This window comes from Struthio camelus, chromosome W (genome assembly GCF_040807025.1).
Source record: "Struthio camelus isolate bStrCam1 chromosome W, bStrCam1.hap1, whole genome shotgun sequence".
Classification (NCBI taxonomy): Eukaryota; Metazoa; Chordata; class Aves; order Struthioniformes; family Struthionidae; genus Struthio; species Struthio camelus.
This window is the reverse complement of record NC_090981.1, coordinates 13,254,610-13,279,035: the sequence shown is the minus strand read 5'-3', so window position 1 is coordinate 13,279,035 and position 24,426 is coordinate 13,254,610. Positions and strand designations below refer to the sequence as shown.

Sequence of the window (24,426 nt, the reverse complement as noted above, 5' to 3'; positions counted from 1 at the left end):
TGACCTGCTTTAAAATGTTACGATCAAATGTGTAACAGTGAGTGTACCTAACTTGAATTCAGCCTCTTACAGAAGCAGAAAAAAATAGTTCTACTTAATTTTAACAAAATCTACAAATAAAAAGAGGAAACCTGTTAAAAAGAAATTAAAAAGAGTAGATGAAGGGGTGAAATATTTGCAGGTAATTGGGCAATTTTCAGACATTGTACTAAAAGTTGAAATCGTATCCTAATGAGGCAAGTCAAATTTAAAAACACAGTAAGTCCAAAAAAAGATTTTTAGGAACTATGAGCTAAAAGCATAAAAACTAATAATTTATTTTCAAACATGTCAGAAGCAGAAATCCTGCTGGAGAATCTGTGTGGGCATTACTTAAGCAAGGTTTAAAAGAGTGTTCATAGCAAAAAAACGAAATTCTTCATATCCACATTCATGGAAAAGCTTAGAGAGCTTCCTCTACCAAAGCTTTTCTCGTGGGAGGTACTTCTGAGGATTTGTCTGAAAGACAAGTATCAGTAGAAGAGATTTCAGAAAGACTAACAAAATGAGAAATAGCAGATTAGCAGGAGCAGCCATATTTGCTAAAAATCCTGAAGGAGGGAAGTCATGCTTCACTAAGGTCTTTGGAGTTAGTGATCTTGTGGATAAAGATGATCTGGATGATACTGTCTGCCTGGATTTCCAAAAGGCTTGTATCAAAACTCTTTTTCAAAGGCTCTTAGCCTTTTTTCAAGTTGATGTGGGGAAAAAAGCAAAAAAAAAAATAAACCTACAGGACAGAATCACTGTAAATCTGGTTGTGTTTGTTTTTTTTTTTGTTTTAGTCTACGCTTGGATTGCATGCATTCACAGAATGGTTGAGGTTGGCAGGGACCTCTGGAGATCATCTAGTCCAACCTCCCTGCTCAAGCAGGGTCCTCTAGAGCATATTGCCCAGGATCGCATCCAGACGGGTTTTGAATATCTCCAGGGAAGGAGACTGCACTACCTCTCTGGGCAACCTGTTCCAATGCTCTGTCACCCTCACAGTGAAGAAGTTTTTCCTCAGGTTTAGATGGAACTTCCTGTGGTTCAGTTTGTGCCCATTGCCTCTTGTCCTGTCACTGGGCACCACGGAGAAGAGTCTGGCCCCATCCTCTTGACACCCTCCCTTCAGATACTTGTAGACATTGATGAGATCCCCTCTCAGTCTTCTCTTCTCCAGGCTGAACAGGCCCAGCTCTCTCAGCCTTTCTTCATAGGAAGATGCTCCAGTCCCCTCATCATCTTTGTAGCCCTTCGCTGGACTCGCTCCAGGAGCTCTGTTCCCTGCTGTTGACACTTGAGTTGGGCACAGGAAATTTTCAGTAAGTTGTGAAGAAAATGTCTTTTCATCTGCTTTTGAGAATTCGGAAATATGAGTGCATGTGAACGTGTGGCTTTTAATAAGCTATACAAATGGACTCTCAAAGAGCTAGGTGTTGTCTGTCCTGTGTAAGAACTGAATTTATGCAAAAATATCTTTTCATGTTGTATTGTATTCTTACAGAGGGTTGTATTTGATTTTTAAATCACTGCGTTTTTTTATTAGCAGCAGTCAGTTGTCTGACCCAGCCATGTGATTCAAAATCTAAAACAAATAAAATTGAAATCTAAAATATATAAACTCAAATAAGCTATATATGTGTTCTGAAGTGTAGTTTTTGTAAATACCATGCATAATTTGAGAAAGATGTAAATTATGCCTAGCTGAAGTTTTTGCCTGACTTACGTAATTCAAGAAACTGTTGCTGTCTTGGAAAATGCCTGTTCAGCGCTAGAGGATTAGCAGTGAGTAGAGCTCCAGAACTACTGACTTCTTAGAGACAGTTACAAAAAATGTTACAAGTCTGGTATCCATAAAACCATAATTTTGACATTTCTCCTGCTCAAGTCAAATATACCAATTATGTAAGTATAGAAAATCTGCAGTTATTGGAACGCAACTAAACCTGCCTGACTTCAAGAATGTTTGAATTGTCTGACACACTGACTATTTACTTGTCTCTTTCTCTTCCACATGGAAGACTTTTTTAGTCACTTCTGTTCAATCTACTTAGCAAGAGTGCATGATAATTACTTCTATTGGTCTCTAAATATTTTAATGTCGTGACTTGATTTGGTGCTTACCTAGTAAGCATACAGTACACAGAGGACTATGAAAAAATATCAAGAATTTAGCATTGAAGAAAGATAAGTAGTCAAGATACAGAGGGGTGCTAGTAGTCGGTATAGTAGGTGTCTGATATTAGACAACAATGAAGTAGAAGACTTGAAATATATCTTTAATTTTTTTACTCTATCAAACAGTTCATATTGTACCACAATGGCAACATCTGCCAGGGAAATTAAAACAAAATATTCTCCCTTAGGAATTTCTGCCTGTTCCAACTAAAGCTGTGTATATACTGTGGATGCCAGGAAAGTCTGACATGTTATTGAAGCAAACACTTCTGAAATCTCTTGTGTTCTTCTGTTTTAGCAACTTCACTGTATGGTGGTTGGAAGTGAAAATACCAAGCAGTATTTTGAAGCAGTGCAAGGATCAAAGGAATGTCAAGGAGAGCTTTTTGGGATCTTTAACCTTTTCAAAGTTAGGACTCATGGGTCCTGTCTTATCAAAGACATTTTGGCTTTTGGATATTAGTTTTACTGTTTTTCCTTTCCTCAGGAAATATTTTGTCATAATTTTGAATGGAGGCACTTTGTAAAACAGAATGGTGAAACTTAGCAGTACCTGTCTATGCAATGCCTTAAATGAACTAGGCTTGCTAATTTCTCAGTCTGATGTAAGCCATAAAAACTTCTTTACCTCAAACAAAAAACTAGAAAATATGTTTGGATTATAATTTGCAAGAGCTTGCTAATGCATCTCTATTTCTAATAAAATCCCATATCTGATTTTTTTGGGGGATATTTTGACATATTTTCAACTTTGTGCACAGATGTCTTTTATTCATCTTCAGCTATAATTGTCTTTTAAGCCTGAATTATTTTCATAGAATATTTCTTATGATCATAGTAACTTTTGTAATAGTATGTGTTGAGATGGGAAAAACTGTTTAAATAAATACAGTGTTACAAAATATATTAAAAAATGTTGCAGGGTGGAGGTGGATAACCGAGGCTTTATATTTTAAAATTTGCATCTTAATTATTCTAAAAAGATGACTGTTGGCCCAGGTCCATAGAGTGTAATGCAAACTGGGTTTAAGTATATGCAGTATATATGCCTTTTTCTCCCCAGCGTGTTTATTGCAGATGACTTGCATCTTGGAATTTATCGCTGCCTTATTCTAAGTTTCTTTCCATCTTTCCCTCCCTTTATTTTGTTATCTTGCCTATACAAGGTGGAGGCTGGGGAAAAGCTGGGATCAGTCATGTGCTATAGGCATAGTAGTAAGTGTAATGTGAGGATGTAAGAATATATTTTGGGAGTAGTCAGCTCAAAACTACTCAGCTGAGGTCTAAATTAAAACATGACATGTATTGTAAACATTGTAGCAGGTATTCCACCATGGGGGGGGGGGGTGTCTAAAAATATTAAACCTGTATGTGCAGGATCCTCCCAGTTTATGCAGTATGCCATCTTGCTGGTTATGGGCTAAATCAAAAGAGCAGTAAGTTTATTACCAAAATGTAAGTGTTAGCCTGGACTTTGGTGATTCTACTTTTGATGATTATACCTCTCTAGAAAGAAAACTTTTTGTTGGGTTTGCCTTCGTTAACTTTAAGTACTAGAACACAGGTATATTTTTGTTATATAACGTTCTTGATCCTTTTAGAGGAAAGGGCGAGTAGAAGCAGGAGTCATGACAGCAACTACATGGCTAAAGGAAGAGACTTCTCCATGCAGCTCAGAAAAGGTGAGGTATCTCTGTGACACAGAGCAGTGCCTAAGAGTTTCTCTTGTTCCAACTGCTGCAGTGGCAAACGTGGACAGTATGTTGTTAGGCTGGTAATGCTTTTATCTTAGATTGCGCTTGCCATCTTTTTTTGTCTGCTTGTCATGCTGTCTGTATTTAAAATGGAATATTCTGACCATCTGGTAATATGGTATTCTTTGAGATTCACAATACTTTGATGTCATCAGTCTGGACGAAGATATTAGTGACATGCTGTTATTATAGAGCAACATGGCTTACTCTGAAGCATTGCTGAATAGTATTTATGAGTGGCTTGTATGACAGCCTTCTGATCAAATCTGTTGAGGCTCTAACACCAACTGTTGTTAGAATACTTTTGGTTAGGGAATTGTGGAAAGGAGTACAATTGGTTCAGAGGATTGGAAGGTTTTTGGAGGCTTTGTGGCCCTTTCAGTTTGGTGGATCTCTGTGGAGGAGCTGGATCATTTAGTTGAAGTAATCTAACTTTTTTTGCAAATAATATATCTAAAAGTTTCCTTCTAGAACTTTTTTTGGAGGAGGAGGAGGGGGAAAAGGTTAGGTTTAAATGGGAACACTTTTTTTTTTTTTTTTTTGGGGGGGGGCTAAACACTGCATTCAGATAGGTTGGGAATGAACAGCTAGGTCTAAAATACAGCCTCTGAGAGTGAAAATGCTATTAGATGATCACATCCTGCTGAATTGTACTGCAAATTAGCCACCATCTTTCATGTGTTGTCTTTGTGGGGATTTCTGGGATAATTGTCAGTATTAATTTAAATCAGTATGACCTCGCATGGGGCATGGTGACAAACAGTAAATTTTTTAGCCTACATTAAATGCTTACTTGATAAGCAAGGTTATATCAGGATTTTAATTGATTAAAGGAAATAATTTTAATTTGTAAAACTTTTCCACATGGATGAAAATTTAGTATTTATCCTTCTGGCTTTCCATTTACATTTTGAAATAGCTCTCGTCTCAGTATTGCAGTTTTGGTGCTGTGTTCTGGACTTCTGTAGCTTCAAAGTGTTTCAGAGTTGCCTAGATGTAATTTGTTTTTTGATTACAGTAGGCCTCAACTAGTTTTAGAGCAGAACGTTATGTACTCATAGCTCTCTTAAACTAGAAGTGTTAGCTCCAACATACAAGGAGGCTGGTGACTATGCTCTGAGGTTCTTTATGAATAATTACATGATGCAGTATTTGGGTTTGAATCATGAAGTCGCTTTTCAAACAACCTTAGAAAGATAGGAAATTGCAACAAGATTAATGTGGGCTAGAAAATAGGAGTGTGGGTTGGGCAAATGCAGGTTGTTTTAATGGTGGACAGCATATATTGTTTCAAATGCATAATAAAGTTTTTAATGCTATTTTCATTATTGTTCTTCCAAATATTTTCATATAATTTCTACTTAGATTTGTTTTTGTATTTGTTTTCTATCTGTGTATTGTGTTATTTTGTATACTTTTGGATTGAGTAACACAGTGAAAATCTACTCTTTTTATACTGCTTCAGAATTAGGTATGTTCCATATGTTATATATGTTTTAAATAACTTACTTTGTTTGCAATATTTAACTTTGTAAATTATTTTTCTTTTACTTTTTTTAGTGTGCACAACCAGACTGTGAAGATGATAAAGATACCCCAAGCATTAAGGCACAATTAAAGAAAGAATAAATTGATTTTATGATGGTTTTAGCGATGATGATATCATGGAAATTTCCAGGAAAAATGTGACAGAAGAAAACCTTACACTGCAAATACTTCAATGGTAACACAGGGACAACTTTCTTTAATGCAGTGTGGGCTCTCTAAATTGTTGCAGAGAGAAATTAATACTACCAAAGAAAGTGATAGTAACGATAATGCTCATCATTCAAGTTCTGATGGTCAGACTATAAGAACAAATGTAAATAGCAAGTGTAATGATTTTCAGAAATGTCAAAGCCATATCCATGTTTTGGAGCATGGGAAAAGTGCTAAATCACCAAATGGAACTGATAAACAAGATACTGCAGGTACAGCCTCAAATTGGCTGGTTTTATCAGATTCTGAGGAAGAAGGGGACAGGGAAAATCAGGATCAATGCATTTCAAAGCAAAGTTATGTAGTGAAAACAGAAAGCAGTTCTGAAGAGAATGATGATGTCATCTTTCTTACCCAAGTTCCAGCTCACTGGTAACTCATGCTTACTAAAAATGCTGAAATATAAGTCAGTGTCTGAAAATTATGAAAAGTCAGCCAAAAAAAAAAAAAAAAAAGGGGGGGTTAACATCTAAGGGAAACGATAAGCAGCCTGGATTTGGTAGTACTGTGTTAGCTTTCAGCAAAATCATTTATTTGGAAAACATTAAGAATACCACAAGAGATTTAAAGGGGCAAGTGACATTAGCGATGAGTCTGATGATATTGAAATTTCCCATAATTCTGAATCAAGAAAGTTAATAACTTCTAGCTCTCCAAAATTGAAACAAAGACATGTCCTTAACAAAGAACTCGGTAGCTTTTCCAAAACCCTGCTGCAAGCAAAGAAGCCCAATACACAAGAAAGAAAAGTGATTCACAGAATATAGATGAATTTTTATCCTCTGAAGATAACTTGCCAGTTGAGAAAACTTGTGCCAGAAAGCAAAGCTATAAGTGTAAAGGCGAGAGAGGCAAAGTTTGATTTGTGTCTAAAATGCCCCATCATGCTCGAGATCTCTGTTGCATGAATGTAAGCCCAGTAATTATGCTGTACCTAAAACTTCTATAAGTAAAACAGAAGTTGACCATCAGGATCAAAAAGTGGGATCAATAGACAGGTATTTAGGTAACTAGTCATTTAATTTCCTTGCTTTCATTTCGTCTAAAATAGTAACTTAAGTTTAATTTATCACTGTTGGCAAGTTTTAAGTTCTTCCTTTTACATATCTTCTTGTTACATGATATAAATCAATATTCCATTAAGTTATTAAGCAATGTCTGTCTCTTTTTACCTGCTAGTCTTACTCGTCTCTTGAAATCCTAGCAGAATTGACAACTTTCAAGTAAACCTTTTTTAAAATTACAATTTGCTTCTTCAGTGCAACTGTGTACACCCAGGGTTTTGGAATGACCAACATCTTTGATTATATCTTTTTCCTGATGTATCAGATGGTGTTCAAGAAGTGGCTTATATTCATTCAAATCAGAATGTGGTTGGATTCAGCAAGGCTGAGAATTGTTTGCGTCAGTGGGCAGTATGAGATGTATTTGAGTTGAAGCAGTTTTCCCAGCTCCCTGCTAATGTAGCAGTCTGCAGTGCCAAGGTAAAGAGAAATGTTTGGGGAAATGTTGTTTTTACTCTCTTTTTATCCTCATTTTTCATCTTAAAAACCCTTAACGAACTTGTTTTTCTGTTAATGGCCACCATGAATGATCAAAGCCACTGAGGATGGGAGGAGGAGGAGGCTCAAATGGAGGTCTAATAAATTATCATTGGTATTTTTACATTGGTCAGCTCTGAGAGAGTTGCCCTGTGTGTGTGGTGTGGGTTTTTGTATGTGTGGTTGTGTGTTGTTTGAAGGGTTTTTTGTTTTTTGGGTTTTTTGGTTTTTTTGTAGGGGTAAAGATTGGGCATTTGAAATCAAATTCTGTGCCACGTTTTTCTGATTTGAGACCTGAAAATCTTCAGTTTGTCCTGGATTCAATTAACAAAAATCCAGCTGCCAGAGCACATGATGGAATCTCTATGGCATAGAAAGTTAAACATAAATCATTTTGCAGAGAGTGTGTGTATATGTATGTAAACATACAGTCGCTATAATTCCTTAATTTGATGGTCATTATAGTCTGTGCTTAATGCCTGAAACATAAAACTAGAGTTCATTGGGAGTGTTGATTTGCAGCAATAAATGTGTGTTATGCTTTTTGTTGGTCATGCATCTTGTTTAATTATTTTTGGAATACCTACAAATCTGGAATAAACTCGGGTACAGCTTCCAGGTTTTTGCTCTTATTGCATAGTGGTTTAAATATCTGGACACTTTGTTTGCCTTATAAACATTTGTAGTTTCCTAGGCTAATTCTTAAGTTAAACCACAGCATAGAATAAACAATCAGTGAATGTGCAGATTGTTTTTTACAAATGTTAGCAATCACTCCAGAAATTGTCGGTGTAAGACCGTGCCATTCTGGAGCGTTGAGCTTTCACAGTGGCTGAAAGGGCTCTTCCAGTGGTGTTGATGTACTGTAATTAATTGAACCATTAGCAAGGATGCCAAAGAATTTTTACACTGGGAAGATCAAACCAGGCCAACCAGTGAAAAGTGAGGCCTTTTCTAATGCAAATGTGTTAGAATTGAATATCCCTTCTTAACAGGAAAATAGGTCAGAAATATTCAAGAATACTGTAGAAAGATACTTATTTAATGATGGTGGCTGACAACATTAATTAAATATAAATAAAAGAAAACTTTGAAAATAGTACTTTAGGGAAATGTCTGTCGATTCACCTATCCCCAAAACTAGTTTATGGGAGTTCAGTTGTATTATTCATGTAACTTATGTATCATTTCTTAGAGTTTGTATGACTGCAAGTTTTACAAATTAATTTCTCTTGATTAACTTGTCATTCAGTTTAAGGTATCCATTTTCTTCACTTAAAAGCAACAGTAGTATGAATTCTCTTAGAGATCTAAATAGGAAGGAAAACATCAATAATTGTAGAAAAGGCTGCCTGTTGATTTCATTTCCTGCTCTTTCTTTTACATAGAGGCATTAATCTAGAAATAATCCCTAGATGGCTGCCTGTTCTGAAATGAAGAACTCCTGAGTTTTATGTGCTCTACTTAGAGCTGCCAGAGCCTCACAGAAAACTTTGAGAAATGATCTACTTAAAGTTACTGCTGCTATTTTTTTCTTCATTATTTTATTTTTATTCCAAAAGGCATTATATGAAAAGCAGGATCATTGTTGCTCTTCTGGTCATCAGTTTTTGCTGGTCATTTTTCACTTATTTGCTGTCAGCTTAAGGTATGATGTTCATTGTCAGAGCAGTTAATTGTATTATCTTTAAGAGAATGCTGATCTCAAGTGAGGTGTAATCAACAATTTTTTTTTAACAGGTTAAAGTTATATGTAATATATATAGCTGAACAGTTAAAATTTCTTAAGTATTTTAGGAATATAAAATGACATTATTAAATCCTGGAATGTAAATTGTAACCTGATAGTTCTTGAGAGAAAAATATAATTTTTGTCAGACAACTGAATTTTCTCATTGATTTCACTTTCTAGCATCATTGTTCTGACAGGGTGTCCTTAAAAGTTGTTGTGTAGCTATTTCTGTTCTCTCTGGATTTTTTTGATCACATTCTTAATCAGGTGTAAATTGTATTTGTGTTGTAGCTTTATTTGATAGCATCATGAAGACTCCTGGACGATGCTCTAATAGTATTTATGTCCATTTTTAAGTATCTTTAAGTAGGAATGATCAAAAAAAGGATCTTTCCTTTTTCTTTCACAAATAGGTCTCTTTGGACCAAGAGTAAAATATCTCTTGTGCTATTCAGTTCATCAATGTTAACTCCATCTTCCTGTTTTGCTTGACAGTCTGTCCATAATATGGCACTTCTGACTTAATAAAGTTTAAACATATCTTTCAAGAAATTAATATCTCCAAAAAGGGATGCAAGGACACTAAAAATTAACAAAGTATTCTGTTGAAGTGGCTAAGTTTTAAGTTGGGGAAATACTGGTTTTTCTACAAATTTGGGTTGAAGATTAAGTAAAACATTTTTGGTTTCTACTTACATATGAATCTAGAATGAGAAGAGGAATAAACAACATTAAGACTAACGCTTGTAAGAATATTGATGTTTAGTTGAATTCTTGCTATCGATTAGTCATCTAATCATGTTTTAGCTTTACTAAATTCCCAAGATTCCCTCAATTTTTACATCCTAGTTTAAGTTCTTCAGTTTTAATGGTTAACTTATGGAAATTAGATGAATATGAATGGCAGCAAAAAAACTTGCTGGAAAACAATATTTAAAAAAAAGAATTCAGATTGTAGTTTTACTTATTTTCCACTTGCAGGAGATAAAAGGAGTATAAAATAGTCTTATTAGTCTTTCCTTTATTGCTGAAGCATGAGGACTAATGTAGGCACTTAAGGTGTAGAAGTTGTTTAAGATTGGAGCAGATTGCAGTAGTTATGAAGATTCTTCCTTCAAAGTGAGAGAGGTAGCATGGGGGAGAGATCCTTGGGAGCAGAGTTAGAAGGGATGAGGGAGAGGGTTTGTTCCTCAAAAGGGAACTTTTCAGGTATGTAGAACGACTTATTTAAAAACATGAATAACTAATAAATAAATAAGCTTGGCTTTTAAATTGGTTATAACAAGTGTAAGCATTAAGCTTTGGGATAAGAAAAGGTGTTTGTCAAAATGACAGTTTCTAACACAGACCTCCTGAAGTCAAACTAAGGAAAGATCTGGGCAATAACGTATGGGTCCTAGTGTATTTCCCAGTCCAATCTCTCTTAACTTTTTAAAGTGTAGATTTCAATGAAGCATGTTTTCTATCCAGTAATGAGTAGTCAGTCTGTCCTTAATGTTACCTGGGTTCATATACCCCAGCTGCTTTTTCCCTGAAATAATGGAACACAGTATTTCAACCTGGGATTGTTCTGTTCCTCCAAAGGCTTAAGGAAACAAAAGCTCTTTTTTATGAGATAGGTCTTGCTAGTATTTCTTGTTTGCTTGCTTGCTTGTTTTGTGCTCCAGGCTCCATAACTGCCCTGGCTTAGAGTCTGCTTCAGAGCCTTTGACTCTTCTTTCCCCAGAGGTGGGAGCGAGTCCAATCATACTCTGGATTTTTATTTATTTGTTTTCAAAGGAATTGTGCAAACTGGCTAGAATGTTCACTTTTGCAGTACAAATGCTTATTTAGTGTGGATGTCCATACATTCTATATGACTAGTGAAAATTCACTTAAGTAACAACAATCAGAATATGTAGTCTCTCATCAGGAAATAAAAATAGAACATCTTGAGAGCTCTCTCACAACTTAACAGCTATGAAAGGTGAGATAAAATGTAAAAGTAGTATAGCTAACAGAATGAAGTATGCATTAATAATAGAAAATAAGAGAATAAACCATATTTTGGAAGAATATCATTAGTCAAAATAAGTCCTGTCTAGCATTTAAATTCAAGCAAGGTTATTGTTGGAAGATATTTTTGGATATGACAGCAAGAGAAGTAAACAAATATGGAAGTTTGTTCTCATTGCATATTCCTGAAGAAAGTGAAATATATCATTTTTTGGAAACTCTTCCTTTAGTCACTTTGTTATCACAGAAATCCATGGCAACACATAAAATTGGAAGAAGGTTCTGTAGCTATAGATGGGTTACAGAGTAGTTTTTCAATGAAGAACTGTTCTCTTTTTATTACTGTAGGTATATAGGGAGCTACTGTAGTAAAGTACTGCAGCAGGTATGTGCTTATACTTTTTTTTTGTCAAGTATGACCAAGGAGGTCCTTATAAAGACTTGCAATTTTTTTTTTTTTTAGATAGACATGATATTTATATACTTAGTGTTCTACACCTGCTTTAAGGGATATCTAGAATTATGGTTTAAAAAAAATGTACTTACTGCCAACAGTTCCTGAATCGGACATATTATCCTGTTCTTGAAGATTGTCCATATCCTGCCAATCAACCACAAATAACAGTGTCAGATCAATGTAGATTTTGAGGAGAAAGGACAGAAGAACAGAATATAGTGTTGTATGATAATCTCCCCTAAACAGCTGATGTTTCTAATAGTACTATTTATGTGGAAGGAACTTGAGCTTCAATCGTTAGAGGTGTTTAAGAGCCTTAGTAATCAAAAGAAGGCTAGTGATTTTTGTTCCGTGCAGAGATGTGACAGGCAGCTGTTCCTGAAGAAATTTTGGAGATGTAGATTATACTGACTAATAATACATCTCAACCAACTTCTGCTCAAGCCATTCTCTGTAGTTCTAAAAATATGTTGTACCTCCTAGAACCTCAGTGTTTCAGAAAGCAGTCAAGTATCTCTCTTTGGCATTGAAGATTTCTGGCTATTTGTAGTCTTTCATAGCAAGTTGTAAGTGCAGAGGCAAAAATATGGTCAGATCTCCGCTATCACAATGCTGAATATGTGTTTGAGAATCACACCAGGCTTCAGTATTCTCTACGCTTGAGGGTAGAAAACGCTTGCCAATTAATGCAACAGACAGCTACTCCAGGAAAAATTATTCAGAGCTCACTCCTGTTGTCTCCTTATTCATATGACCACAAAATATGCTTTATCTGATATTTCATAGAAGATTATTCTTGAAAAGGATTTTCTGGTCTTTTGTGAAGGTCCAAGTGAAGATTATATTCAAAAATAAATCTATTGGAATAAATGACTTTTTTTCTGCATTTTTGTGTGGTGCTTTTTACACTGATTTAATGACATTGAGTCATATTTGTTCTGCATCTTAATTTCAATTCAAATACTCTGCACCTGTGTGCAAATACTTGGTTAAAATTTGATGAAACTATTGGAAGATTATCACTATTTGTTAGAAAAACAGTTCTTTGCCTTGGTTTTCAGCTAGCTTCTGTAACTGAAGAAAGAATAAAATTCAAAAGAAAAGCTTCTGAAAGAAGAAAATGGGCAATGAACCTGTAGACTGGACATGGTGGCCTCCTAAAGCCCCAGTAAAACTTTTAGAGGAGAAAAGGACAGTCAGTTATTTCAGCTGTTCCAAAAACAAAAAAAACCCGAGAGTCATGAGACACATTCATATCATATTTTGTTAAAAGTTCTTCTGGCATTATGATTTTTTGGGAGAAAAGAAAGTGTTAACATCTTCTGCAAGATCTTAGTCACCTACTAAATATTTTTAATCATTAATGTGTGTGGGTTTTTTTTTTTTTTTCTGGTGGTTAAATTCCAAAGCAACTTGTTTGATTTTCAGTGCGAGGGCTTGTGACTTATTTTTGCTTTTTGAGTAACTTTCGCTGTTATTTGTAAAGCTTTTTCTTAGTTCACCATAATAAATAGAAGCCTCCCAGAGCCAAGATGAAACATCCTCTTCTAATGTTTCTAGTCTGTTCTGAATTAAATGTCAATGTTCTATAATTAATTCCCTAATTAATTTATGTGTTAATTGGTAAAAACAACCTATGTGAAATGTTTTGCAGAAGTCTGGAATCAGCTTTATAGGAACTAAAGAAAGCCTAGTTTGTGAAGTATTTTTTCAGTAGGAGTCTTGTTGGGGGGGGGGGGGTTGGAGCATGGGGAGGACTTTGGAGAAGGCTTGGAGACTTTGCAGAAAATTTGAAAATGGGAACAGGACATCCCAAATACTTTGAAAAACTGGTGATGTCCCACATTAGAGCTCCTTTGCTCTTATTAATACATGGAAATGTATTAGTAACTTGTAGTGTGCCTGTTGAATATGTAGTCAGTCAGTCTCTCTCCCCCTCCCCCTCCCCCCCCTTTTTATTTTTTAAGTCAACTGCATGTTTTCAACTTAAGTTTACTTAAAGTTTTGCTGAAAAGAACTGTACAAAGACAGCCATTCAATTGAGGATTATTGTACTATGGCAGCAGAAATGTGGTGACTGAAGAGGAGGAGGATGTATTCTTCCCTCAGCTTCCTGCTAGCTGTCGTATTCAACTTCTGCAGCATGAATTCAAGCCAAAATATAGACTGTGACCAGCTCTAAGAAACTATATGTGTATTTTTATAAATTGGTACAAGAATCACACTATAAAAGAAGACTTAATCCTCTGAATTGGATGACAGACACTTGGCACTCTTGTCAGTGTTTGATAGAGAAATAACTGGATGCTTTGTAGTAAAACTTGAATTAATGGTAAGCCCCTCTTTATGTTATTGCAATGTGGTGTAAATGAGAGAACTAAGCATGCTGTCAGCCTAGGAAAAAATGTGCCTTTTTGTTTCTCCAATGCATGTTTAAGTGTTGTCAAGAATGCTGTAAATACAAAAAGTTGTGTTATTAAGAACTCTTTTTTATCATATTTGTATTACATTAACATTTTGTAGATTATTTAAACAAAGGCTTTCTGTCAGTTATAGTAACTGATTGCAGTGTTTGCACAGCTTTTAGATTCAGCAAGCTTAGATAGTTGTTTACAATGAGTAGACTTTTAGGAGATAATATTCCATTATCCTTGTTCTTTTGGGATAGTGAACACTATTCAGCTTTAAAATAATTGTTCCCAAATGATCAGCCTGTAATGCTGTTCTGAGTTTACTGTTTCAACTTACAATAGAATTAACCACTTCAGTATGTCTTTCAGTGTTTTGTTTTTGTTTTTTTTCTTTAATGCAGTGAGTTCATATGTGGCATTTTGTGAAGCATGTAGTTGCATTTTCTTTATGGTGTACTTGCCTGGTTTTTGGTTGGGTACTGTTTGATGGAGGGGTGAGGGGACTATAGAAGATAAGTGCCAATCCACAGACTTCTGCCGAAATAAGCAATTACCTGGGCTTTGAATTCTGAGGCAAGCTGATTATCTCCTCTCATTTTCAACAGTATGATAACTATATTGATTTATGGTCAGGTTTTTGGAGGAGAAAAGTGATGTATGACTTTTATGAATTCACTTTGTTAAAAAGTCATAAAATGGAATGAAACTACTCGTAACTGAGAAATGTTTGCTCTGTTACCTAATTGGAGAAGAAACAGTGAGACTTGGAAGCTAATGCAAAACAGAGAGAAAAAAAATCTATCCTCAATTGACTTAATAGTCTGTTCTCCACTACTAGAGTTTGTCCTTGGTCTCAGTTAAACAAGTAAATGTGAGAGATGACAACCAGGAGAAAATAAGTATATTACTGTGATAAAATTTCTTTACTTTTATTAGCAGGGATGGCTAAATTGCTGGTCTCTCCATAAGCTGATGAAAATAAAAGAACATATTCTGCTTTGGCTCTTGGCAGAATATGTTGGAGGAGTAATTTGGACCTAGGGATAAATCTAACTGTCTCTTCATATTTCGACTCTTGGTCTGCTATGATATTACCAAATATTAGATATCATTGCCACAGTATCAATAGCCAACATCCTGAATAGTTTTGTCTAGTTCAGAAAGTTTAACTATAAAATGCAATTGTCCTAGAGGAGTTGAAATTTCAAGATGGGTTAACTTCATTTTCTAAGGCAGTTGAGGTACTGAATATTATCTTCATAATTACATCTAATTCTCGTTCCCATTTTATTTGAGCAGTAGGCCAGTTCGGTCTGAGGGAGACTGCTTTTCTATAAGGAAGTTTAAATTCTAAGGAAAAATTAATGGGCACTTTAGAAATCATTATAAAATTTGATAATATTCAGGCTTGCTTCAAGCTGTGAGATGTGTAAGTCACCTTTGAAGTACATCATTTGTGCAATACCATATTATCTGTAGATAGAAAAGCAATTTTGGTTTATTTAAGAACCAACTGAAAGTAGATGTTTTCTGATTATATGCTCTAGATAACTATTTTATGATCTTGACTATATGGACCTCATCTTTAGAGCAACTACAGAAAAAGTTTTATGTGGATGCCATTATACTTTGATATGTAGAATCATTTAGGAAGAAAATGTTGTCTGAAGTGCATAAGTGTGGAGGGGAGAAGAAGAAACCAAGAATGAAGAGTCAGGTAACTGACGTTTCAGGATGTTTATATATGTCCTGACAAGTATAGAAAATATAGTTAAAATAAACACAGCATCTAAGAATAGCATACCTTCAGGAACAACATATTGAAAGATCCTAGTAATTCATATATACTATAGAAAAAGTCCCTGGGGGAGGAGGGCAGGGAAAACTATAAGGGGAAAAGATTAGCTGGGATTATTTAAGATTATAATTTGGGTAGAGAGAGAAGTTCAGTCAGTGAGTAACAGCCGGTCAAAATAATAACAATAGTCCAAACCCTGCTGCAACTTGCAGTGTATCTGGAAGTTCATGTATTTTCTCAGGTTTGAAGGGAGTAAGAAAATACAAAGTAGAATATGGCATAAGAGTTTGTTTATTATTTACTTGCAAGTGAGTTTTAAGAGGAAAGTCGTACTGACTTTACTGTGTTTCATGCTTTTGTATGATTTAGGTGATGGCAAAGGCAGCTAGAGACTTGAGCAGGCCTTTCTTGTTTGTTTTAGAAATGAAAAAAACAATGAAACTGTGCAATGGAAAATATCTTGCATATCTGGCAGCAGTGGCTTCATGCATACTTGCAGAGAAAAGCCAGTTAACACAGTTCCAGCTACGAGTAGAGGAAACCAGAGAGGGGAACTGTTGACTGGAAATCTGTATCTGGCAGGATACTACCAGAGTGATACTTTGGGTAGTCAGGCAGTAAGAGACGGGAAGAAACTCAGACATAGTACAACTATGGCGGAGGAATAATTATGCAAACATGCTTAGAACTTGAGATTCAGGCTTTTGAAGGAAATTCAGTATCCTGTATACCTGGTGACTTGGAATTGCCACAGAGTTGAGACAACTTAAAAAAAGCAAGTATCATCCCTGATTCTTCATTTAGTCGTCCCACTCCCAGCCTGTGCTCATTTGCTCTCCTGTATGTTTTCATCTTGCTATGCTTAAAAAGATGCACATTGTACCCTTTTGCCTTGCTTGAAGGAGCTGAAGTGAGAAAGAGGGAGGTCACAGGCTTAAGGTGGCCAGGCATCTCAAACATGTGCGAGGATGCTCATACATTGATTTGCATTCATTTCCCCAAAGCACAGAGCCATCTCTCTATGCCTATTGTAGGAAGGAACGATACAGAAATTATGTACTTTCAAAGGTAAACAAAAATTGTTTTTGGTATGTGTATACTCTTTTAAAACTTCTGTAACTGTGCAGCAGAAGACACTTAAATCATCACATGGTGCTTAACAGATCCAAGAGTTGTTTTAGATTCAAGGTAGAATCTCAAGATAGAAGTGATTGCTGCCTTGTAACACTTGAATTTTTTGCTTGATGCTCAGCTGCATGTCTTCACTGTCCTTGAAAAGCAGGTACATGTGAGTCTTAAATGTGGACTGTTGTGGGACTCTGTACAGATGCTGCAATTTTTGCTGGACTCTTGATTATGCTCTGTATGGTAATGTGCACCTCAAAGAAATAGAAGCTTATCACTGATATCCCAAACACAAAAATCTTGCCTATAACTTTAAAATTAAGAGACATACATAGTAAATGAAGAAGGAACAGAAGAAAATATCTTTTGTGGTAGGAAAATAGGAGGGAAAAATACATGTTTATGTTGAAAACCCCATAGACTAAATGGCATGTGGAAGGTGAAAATAAATGCTTTCTTATGATGTATTTTTTGATGAGTGATAGTCCCAAAGCTTTCTGGATCCTTTTAAAACTATTTTCTGCTCAACTAGGTAATAGTCCTGTTTCTTTCCTGTTGCAGTGCATGGAAAGCCTCTTTAGAGTAGATGCAGTTAAACGAAGAGGGGATTAAGATAAGAAAACAAGTGTAAGACAGGAAGAAATTGATGTGTGTTTACACATTGTTTTCCCTAGTTTGCAACAGAATTTCACAATTTCATTTTACTGTACTTTCAGCAACTTTTAAATATTTTTTTCCATTTACTGTGATATGTTCTGCAGTATAATCTCTTCTAAAATACTTTTTTTAAATCCAAAAAATGTTGACTTTTAGTAAAAAGCTTTTATCTGTGGCACTGTTTGTCTTAGATGCATGCTTTTGTTTGAAAATAAATTGTCTATCTCTGTTTAACTTTGTATGAAGATTTTCTTGACAAAGTGGAAAGCTATTGTATGTTCAGGGTTGAATAAAGTAGTAAAAATGTTGCATTCAAGTAATTAGTATTAGTGCAGTTACTTTATCAGATGACCGAATAATATGTGGTCAGGTTTTAAAGGGAAACTTTATGAAATTTTCACTGTTCAAAGGCTTAATGTGTACTGCAAATATATACTGTATTCAGTATAGTTAATTAAATATTTGAAGATGAGCATATTTCATATTTGCTGTCAATCTTATAAATTTTCTTTTAAAACATATATAGTATATATGATACATTAATTATGTCTTTAGCTTTGCATCATAAATATTTCAGAAGGCTAATTAAAGATGTGTGTTAAAATATCTTTCATGTATTACATAGCACAATAATCTTGTATGTCTGTGATGGTATAATGTTTGGCAGGATTCCTTTTGGGTTTCTCTACTGTGATTTTAGTTGTTATTCAGAATGACTTGCCCACAGTCATGTATTTGAACATATTAAGTATATTTACATTTGAAAGTTAGAGAAAATTGTACTTTTGCTTATTTAGTACTGGGGGGAATCTTAATTCCAGGAGAAAGAATTCCTGTTGCTATTTGTGTGATTTTAATTTTTTGATTATTTTTCCCCTCCTTGTGTTAAATTGGTTAACATTTTTAAGCAGCTTTATGGCTCAGCCACATAGCAAAGCCAGACTTGCTATTTGGCAAAAGATTTAGAATTTTTTTGACAAAAATATTGACTCTTTCTTCTGTTTTTCCACATTTTTGTATTAAACCACTGTTTCTTGCCAGTCCTGAGATATGCTTATGGACCAATCAGCAGTGTTTTTCCCATGTTTCAATAATGATTTGAAAAGCAGTATAGTAATATCTTTGATTTATTCTTCCAAAAAGCTCAGCAACACATTTACTAACCTCAGTATATTAATATACAGCAGCATAAGTTAAGCAAAGATAAAGCACACTGCCAAATGCTCAGTATACTACTTGTGATGTATTTTTGGTTATAAAATTTAGTATCACTGAATCATAGAATGGTGTAGGTTGGAAGGGACCTCTGGAGCTCATCTAGTCCAACCTCCCTGCTCAAGCAGGGTCCTCTAGAGCATATTTTATTTTTCTTCTTTTAAAATATGTTATCCAAGTAAAGTTCTTTATTATCCATGCATATCCAAAAAAGAATACTTGTAAATATTCTTAAATGTATACAGAATGAGCAAAGTAACTGTAGAATATTTATATATGCTATAGATAACATCTGCTAATTCAGTCTCAAGTTTATTACTATCATCATAACATTCCTGTTGGGAGATAGAGAGCCTTTTCATCTTAATTGAGGCCTTGCTTTCAGTTTTGTGTAGTCTATTTGTTAATAGTGCAGTGAAATTTTCATGTTTAGAGTTGTGCATTTATCTTATACAAGTGAAAATTTAGGCCTGTAGGCCCCTTGGCATTAACATCTCTCTCTGTATCCTAGTTTGAGGTTACTTGCTGTGACGCAGCACTAGAGGGGCGTCCGGGATTCTTTCGGATTCCGGGGTTAGTTGCACTGAACTCGAGAGCATCTTTTGTCAGATGTAAGAATTTATTGGATCTAAGCAGTTCTACACATATGACAGACACTGGACAACACTAAACAATTAACAGCAGACAATCTACAAGTATAACAAAGCCAAAAAGTATAGTAAAGAATTAAAAACAGACTACACATATCAGAGCTCTATGGTTAAGCCACAGAAGCACAGTCATTGTACTGTTCTTGGATGCACGGTATAATGACCGCTCTTGCCCTTTCCTTGTCCTTATGGGCTACCCCTCCGGTATAGTTTTCCCTGGATTGTTCTCACCACGCTCGAGCTGCGCCAAGAGGATTCAGGTTCTCCCTGGCAGTTGGCATCAGGGGCATCCCTGCTGATGGGTGGGTTGTCGGGTCCGCAGGCCAGCTGACGATGAGTCTGAGTCCACACAGAGGTATGTGGCTTACTCTCTTTTATCCTTCCCAGGCTTAGTTCATTATTCAGTCAATCAGTGCCAGACCATAGCTGGACAGTGGAACAGATGGTCTCAGGTGATAACAGTATGGATGCCGACAGGATGGTCAACAGAATGCTTAGCAGTACATTCAGCAGCTATCAGTGCGCACGTTTAACAGCTGCACGTTTAACAGCTATCAGTATGAAATTCCAAGGTACCTAGATGCTTACAGTGTGAGTCTGCGGTGTCACTTCTCCTTTGCTGACTAGGTTTGCTCTGCACTCATGAGGCTATGGCAACCCCACAGTGTGGTGGCTCTGGCTGTGGTGCACCCGGAGTTCCTAAACTCTTGGGGAGCCCCCCAGAGCAAACCCCTCTTCTATGGGCTGCACCATCCTGTGTCCTATGCTTGTCTGTGTGGCGCCTATCACTTGCCAAAGTAATGGATTGAGAACAGATGTGAGATCCTAAAGCTCAAGAACATTGTGAACAGCCCATAGAAATTAGGAAGTGGACATGGATCAAATAGAAACACATTGGGAGAAATGCTGTAGATCCAAAACCAAAGTTTGAACTGCGGATTGCAAAGTGTGAACACAGTTTGTGTTTTCATCTCTCAAATACTGTTAGTAATGTCCTCAGTCCCCCTACTAAGTGGTTATTCTTTCCCTTCATCTCATTTAGAAAAACAAAAAGCAAACTGTAATGTTGCTTTTCTATTTCTCTCTGTTTTTCTCATATGCGTTCTTTAATCTTCGTGTTCCCCTTGGTTTACCTTTTGGGAGACAGGGGGTAGTCTAGAAGAACTTAGAATTTCTCAAGAAATAACTTTGAAGTGTAAATAGGTTTATATTTTTGTCCAAGAAGCTGACTGTTGATGCATGATGAGTTAAACTGGTAACAAAATCTCTTTTAATTTGATTAAAACAGCAATTTCTTATGGCCATTACAATTGTATTGATATTTCCTATTTAAGAATCATCATGTTTAAATTCCAGAGTGTTTTAATGTTGTTATAATAAGATGAACATGTAACTTTTTTCTGTTCCTTTACAGGTAGGTATTGTAATATTTCTTTCAAAAGCATCTTTACAACCCTGATTAAATATGCATGTTTGTGATTGGCATATTAGCAAAAAATGCTCTCCTCTAACTTTGTTATCTTTTGAATAGTATTGTGATTATTTATAGTTGTAAAGTTCAAAGTATTTTGTCAAATTTTGAAAGTAAATGGCTCTAGCTTTCAGTGGGGTTGTAGAAACTTTCAAAATACTTTAAAACATATTTACATAGAGCTGAAAATAACATAAGTTACATGTCTTTCATGAATTGCTGTTTTAAAAATGTTTCCTTGAGTGTAAAGTAACTAGGAGTTCTGAATATACTATGTGTAAACTGTGTAGCATACTTTAATAAGCAGAAACTAGTGAATCTAGATGGTCTATTAAGCTTGCTAAATGAATCCAGGAAGTTATTATGTATTTATTAAGACTGTAGCCTGTTGACACAGACATTTTTCTATATTACAATAATACTTGGAGGGTCTAACTGAGATTTTGGTCCTGTTGCACAAGGTTAAGTATTTGTATAGCCCCTGTTAATGCATTAAAGGACTTCATGATCTTTCATTTATCCTCACAACTAAACTGTGTTTTGGAAGTAAAAATAACCCATGTTATGTTTGAGGTACTAACATTTGTCTTCAGTGTTCCAGGAAGTTTGTGACCAAACAGGGAATTTAAACTGAAGTTCTGAGTCTTAGCACCCAATCCCCTGAGCCCTAGCTAAGGGTGGCAGAAGTGGTCATAATAGAACTCATCATTACGTCAAAAAACACAGTTCTGATGATTTCTGTATCTCTTTTTACTAGAAAAATGAAGAAAACCCAGAAGATGACATATCAGGGAAGAACAACGTTAAGAGAGGAGAAGAAATGTTGGTGAACAGTAAGCAACATCACCTATATGTTATGTATCCTGTAACCCAGAAAAACAAAAAAGTATACAAAGTAGGTTCAACCATGATCTTGGTTGGAAAGACACCCAAAGGAGTCTGCAGGTAAGACTATCTTGGTGAGTCAGAAGTAAAATTTTAAGCTTAAAAAGAACTTTCCTCTGAGCAGTTGCTTTTTCTTTTGTCTTTATGGTTGAAGCATACTCAGGGAATACTGATGATTTTCTGTGGCAAGAGCAGAACTAATGGGAAACTTCAGCTCACACTATACAAAGAGTATTATAATTGATTAATAAAATTAATTGAACCCACAAATCACTCTAACATGTTGATTCAGTATGTCATGCATGCAGATGTCATCACCACAGGGTTCATGGTATGTGCACCATGCCATACTAAAAACTAATGTTTAAACCATATAGAAACGAGAACTTTTGACTGGCTACTGGTTTTGCCCAGATCTCATCACTGTCATTGAAAGACTGTAAAAAGATTGGACATTGTATTTTTTTTTTTTTTAGCTCAATATTTTTTAACATATCTTTTAATATGTTGTTTTCCTGTTTTTCATCTTTGGAAGGATGATAATCTTTCCATCTCCTCGTATTTTCCCTTTTTCCCAAGCTATTACTATTAGCAATAGTACTACCTAAATTCCAGTGATGCATAGATAGAAAATGCAGTAACAAAAGCAGATGGTATGTGGAAATAGAAAGGAGAAAGCTGCTGCTAACTGGGCAAACCAATAGAAGTGAGATTTGGTATATATGTTGGCCTTGAGACAATGAAATTACTAGATATGAGAGTTGATGTCTAAGTAATATCTGTAAGTGTTCAGAATCTGTCATGTTAGCCAGCTGGCTTTTAGCTACTCAAACTGTTATTGAAGTGCCAGAGTTACTTATGCTTACAGACATTGAAAATTCTGAACGTTTAAGAGGGAGGTAGAGGGGAACCCTTCATGCTAAAATTTTCCAAAATGTAACCATAGCTATCAATAATTTATTGAGGTAAAATTTTCAAAGGCAGTGAAGTGACCAAGAATGTTATCACTTAAACCTAAAGCCATGTCTAACAAAAGACTTAAGCACCTTCAAATTAAGTGCTTTTAAGTGTTAAGCAAATCAAGTGTTAACACCTGGCTTGAAGGTTGAACTTAGACTTTGTAATGCATCTAGATCCCCTATACAATGAATGAGGATCATTAGGTACCTCAGCCTGGTCTTTTGTAGTTAGAAGGCTGAATGGGACACTGCCTGCCTGCAGTCTCCACACTTAGCGGGGATACTTGGAGTTTCATGTTCAGTCTCTGACAAGGGAACATAAACTCACCTCTTCCTCCTTCCAGTTACCCCTGCCCCAAACCTGACCCCAGGCTATGGGCTAACCTCAGGGTTGTCTCCTCCTTTAGAGCTTGGCCTTTTAGCAGAAAACAAACCAATATTCCATAGATAACTAGATAGGCAGAGGGGAAAGTCTCTGCTTCCTGTGATTGTGTTTATCCAGCTCTAGTTTAACAAGTTCTTAAAAGGCATTTGAGCAGCTACTTTTTTCCCAAAAAACATTCTACCATCTGTCTGTGTCTTTTGGTAGCTAAATACCTTCTGAAATCTGACCCTTTGGCACATAATCTTACCTACACTGAATGTCAGTGAATCTTCGGGTCTTAAGCTGAGGAAATTGCACTGGAATTTGGGATTTATAAGTCACTTTAGTTCTTCTAAGACCGTTACTCTTTCTTCTTTTTGCTAATAAAACAAATACTGCTGCGAAAGGAAATTACTTCTAGTGATTACTTTTTTGGGATATATGAGGTAAACGAAATGAGTTACTTGCAAGCCTCTTTTGTTCCTAATTAAAGGTGTCAGAATAACTCTTTTTCCTTCCTGATGACACAGGAAACAATTTGAGGAAATGGTATCCCACTTTAACATGGGATCAGTGGAAGAACTTGCAGAACATATTGCAGAAGTTACATCAGAAACACAGCAGAAAATGTTGAAGGAATTTTACACTTCCAAGTATCCAGAAACTGAGTCTTTCTTCTGCAGTTGAAGTACCAGCATGTTTCATGTGACTATGAGGAAGAAGTGTGTACAAGATGTTCCAGAAAAAGAAAATCCATTGTTAATTTTGGAAGATCTAAGTCTAGACCTTCATCAGCTAAAGGTTATCTTCTGAGTGGAACTACAGAAATATGTAGTCAGCAAAGACACAAAGGAGAAGCAGAGCAACTTCACAATGACTCCTATGTACAAGATATGTGTGTTAATGCAAAATGTAAACAGTCACCCACTGTTGCTGCTCAACATATCAGAAGGAGAAACAGTCAGGCATTCAAGGATTTTATGGCATCTGGCTCATTAAGCAGTAAATCAGAAATAATTGAGGTGCTACCTGTAAATAGCTGTAAGGGACAGCAGGACTCGGAAGGAATACAGCCACCAAGGAAAAGACCCTTGTCTCAGTCAGAAAATGAGGAGAGAAAAGCTCAGACTTGTAAGAAAAACTCTTTTGTGGACTTACTTGGAGATATCTCTATTCTCAATGACCTCTTCAGAAGTGATGGAAATAGGCCTACAGAATCATCAAGGAGACTTCCTTCAGGGCAAGCAGAAAAATTAGGAGAAACCAAAAGACTTCTGGGACATGCTCAATGAGCAGAATGAGGACAGCCTCGGAAAGCTCACAGACATGGCAGTCATAGAGAAGCTATGTGAAAGAGCACCTCTTTCCTCTGTGACAGAAGTGTGTAAGTTCTCTTTGGGGGGTAAAAAAAATGAAAACTTTCTATGGAAAAAATACAGTCCAGATGATTAA

General features: G+C 35.8%; 1 pseudogene; it reads left to right on the top strand.

Moving 5' to 3' along the window:
• LOC104139669 (DNA excision repair protein ERCC-6-like 2) overlaps positions 1 to 24,426 on the top strand; it is a 42,755-nt pseudogene extending 18,329 nt beyond the window's left edge.